This window comes from Lampetra fluviatilis, chromosome 48, assembly GCF_964198595.1.
Source record: "Lampetra fluviatilis chromosome 48, kcLamFluv1.1, whole genome shotgun sequence".
Lineage (NCBI taxonomy): Eukaryota > Metazoa > Chordata > Hyperoartia > Petromyzontiformes > Petromyzontidae > Lampetra > Lampetra fluviatilis.
This window is the reverse complement of record NC_136322.1, coordinates 8,943,253-8,946,861: the sequence shown is the minus strand read 5'-3', so window position 1 is coordinate 8,946,861 and position 3,609 is coordinate 8,943,253.

The following is a 3,609-nucleotide window of genomic DNA, read 5'->3' as shown; positions in this document are numbered from 1 at the left end:
AGTGAAGGGGTGAGTGGGTGAGTGAGTGAGTGAGAGGGTGAGTGAAGGGGTGAGAGAGTGAGTGAGTGAGAGAGTGAGTGAGAGGGTGAGTGAGAGACGGTGAGTGAGTGAGTGAAGGGGTGAGTGAGTGAGTGAGTGAGAGGGTGAGTGAGTGAGAGGGGTGAGTGAGAGGGGTGAGTGAGAGGGTGAGTGAGTGAGAGGGTGAGTGAGTGAGTGAGTGAAGGGGTGAGAGAGTGAGTGAGTGAGAGGGGTGAGTGAGAGTGAGTGAGTGAGAGGGGTGAGTGAGTGAGAGAGTGAGTGAGTGAGAGGGTGAGTGAGAGAGTGAGTGAGTGAGAGGGGTGCGTGAGTGAGAGGGTGAGTGAGTGGGTGAGTGAGTGGGTGAGTGAGTGAGAGGGTGAGTGAGTGAGAGGGTGAGTGAGTGAGAGGGTGAGTGAGTGGGTGAGTGAGTGAGAGGGTGAGTGAGTGAGTGAGAGGGTGAGTGAGAGGGGTGCGTGAGTGAGAGGGTGAGTGAGTGGGTGAGTGAGTGAGTGAGAGGGTGAGTGAGTGAGAGGGTGAGTGAGTGAGAGGGTGAGTGAGTGAGAGGGTGGGTGAGTGAGTGAGTGAGAGGGTGAGTGAGTGAGTGAGAGGGTGAGTGAGTGAGAGGGTGAGTGAGTGAGTGGGTGAGCGAGAGGGTGAGTGAGTGAGTGAGAGGGGTGAGTGAGTGAGTGAGAGAGAGGAGTGAGTGAGAGGGGTGAGTGAGTGAGTGAGTGAGAGGGTGAGTGAGTGAGTGAGAGGGTGAGTGAGTGAGTGAGAGGGTGAGTGAGAGGGGTGCGTGAGTGAGAGGGTGAGTGAGTGGGTGAGTGAGTGAGAGGGTGAGTGAGTGGGTGAGTGAGTGAGAGGGTGAGTGAGAGTGAGTGAGAGGGGTGAGTGAGTGAGAGGGTGAGTGAGAGGGGTGCGTGAGTGAGAGGGTGAGTGAGTGAGAGGGTGAGTGAGTGAGAGGGTGAGTGAGTGAGAGGGTGAGTGAGAGGGTGAGTGAGTGAGAGGGTGAGTGAGTGAGTGGGTGAGTGAGTGGGTGAGTGAGTGAGAGGGTGAGTGAGTGAGAGGGTGAGTGAGTGGGTGAGTGAGTGAGTGAGAGGGTGAGTGAGTGAGAGGGTGAGTGAGTGAGAGGGTGAGTGAGTGAGTGAGAGGGTGAGTGAGAGTGAGTGAGAGGGGTGAGTGAGTGAGTGAGAGGAGTGAGTGAGAGGGGTGAGAGGGTGAGTGAGAGGGGTGCGTGAGTGAGAGGGTGAGTGAGTGGGTGAGTGAGTGGGTGAGTGAGTGAGTGAGTGAGAGGGTGAGTGAGTGAAAGGGTGAGTGAGTGAGAGGGTGAGTGAGTGAGAGGGTGAGTGAGTGGGTGAGTGAGTGAGTGAGAGGGTGAGTGAGTGAGAGGTGATGAGTGAGTGAGTGAGAGGAGTGAGTGAGAGGGGTGAGAGGGTGAGTGAGAGGGGTGCGTGAGTGAGAGGGTGAGTGAGTGGGTGAGTGAGTGGGTGAGTGAGTGAGTGAGAGGGTGAGTGAGTGAAAGGGTGAGTGAGTGAGTGAGTGAGAGGGTGAGTGAGAGGGTGAGTGAGTGGGTGAGTGAGTGAGTGAGAGGGTGAGTGAGTGAGAGGGTGAGTGAGTGAGAGGGTGAGTGAGTGAGAGGGTGAGTGAGTGAGAGGGTGAGTGAGTGAGTGGGTGAGTGAGTGAGAGGGTGAGTGAGTGAGAGGGTGAGTGAGTGAGAGGGTGAGTGAGTGAGAGGGTGAGTGAGTGAGAGGGTGAGTGAGAGTGAGTGAGCTCACGCCGCTCCTGCACGACCTGTGGGACTGCTGAGTGAGTGAGAGAGTGAGAGAGTGAGTGAAGGGGTGAGTGAGTGAGTGAGAGGTGAGTGAGTGAGAGGGGTGAGTGAGAGGGGTGAGTGTGAGTGAGCTCACGCCGCTCCTGCATGAGCTGTGGGACTGCTGAGTGAGTGAGAGGGTGAGTGAGAGGGTGAGTGAGAGGGTGAGTGAGTGAGTGAAGGGGTGAGTGAGTGAGTGAGAGGGTGAGTGAGAGGGGGGTGAGTGAGAGGGGTGAGAGTGAGTGAGAGGAGTGAGTGAGTGAAGGGGTGAGTGAGTGAGTGAGAGGGTGAGTGAGAGGGGTGAGAGTGAGTGAGAGGTGAGTGAGAGGGTAAGTGAGTGAGAGGGTAAGTGAGTGAGAGGGGGTGAGTGGGTGGGTGGAGAGAGTTTTATAGAGGGTGGGTGAGAGGGGGGGTGGGTGAGAGGGGGGGTGAGTGAGTGAGTGAAGGGGTGAGTGACTGAGTGAAGGGGTGAGTGAGTGAGGGGTGAGTGAGTGAAGGGGTGAGTGAGTGAAGGGGTGACTGAGTGAAGGGGTGAGTGACTGAGTGAAGGGGTGAGTGACTGAGTGAAGGGGTGAGTGACTGAGTGAAGGGGTGAGTGACTGAGTGAAGGGGTGAGTGACTGAGTGAAGGGGTGAGTGAAGGGGTGAGTGACTGAGTGAAGGGGTGAGTGAGAGGGCGAGTGAGTGAGGGGTGAGTGACTGAGTGAGTTGATTGACCTCTTTGGGGCAATGCGGCGGGCTCCAGTGACGCATCCCAACACCGACCACCGAGATTTTGCCACGAGATCGGCTCCCCCTGTCACCTTCACGCCATCGTCACCGTCCGTGCGCCGATGGCATCGGCCCTCGTCAACACCTTGACGCAAAGTCTCCGCCGGCAAACGACGTCGTCTTCAACGCGCACGGATGTTGACGGTTGCGTCGAGGAGCAAAAACCATCGGTCGCGGTCGATGTCTTAACGCGAAATCAAATTTGTAAAAAAAAAAAAAAGTAGATTTTTTTAACGCAAAATCATTCGTAAAAAAAAAGTCGATGTTTTAACGCAATATCAATTGTAAAAAAAAACGCCGATATTTTAACACAATATCAATTTTAAAAAGTCGATATTTTAACACAATATCAATTGTAAAAAAAAGTCGATATTTTAACACACTATCAATTAAAAAAAAAAGTCGATATTTTAACACAATATCAATTAAAAAAAAAAGTCGATATTTTAACACAATATCAATTTTAAAAAAAAGTCGATATTTTAACACACTATCAATTAAAAAAAAAAGTCGATATTTTAACACAATATCAATTTTAAAAAAAAGTCGATATTTTAACACAATATCAATTTTAAAAAAAAGTCGATATTTTAACACAATATCAATTGTAAAAAAAAGTCGTTATTTTAACACAATATCAATTGTAAAAAAAAGTCGTTATTTTAACACTATCAATTAAAAAAAAAGTCGATATTTTAACACAATATCAATTGTAAAAAAAAGTCGTTATTTTAACACTATCAATTAAAAAAAAAAGTCGATATTTTAACACAATATCAAGTGTAAAAAAAAGTCGTTATTTTAACACTATCAATTAAAAAAAAAAGTCGATATTTTAACACAATATCAATTGTAAAAAAAAGTCGTTATTTTAACACTATCAATTAAAAAAAAAAGTCGATATTTTAACACAATATCAAGTGTAAAAAAAAGTCGTTATTTTAACACAATATCAATTAAAAAAAAAAGTCGATATTTTAACACAATATCAAGTGTAAAAAGTCGATATTTTAA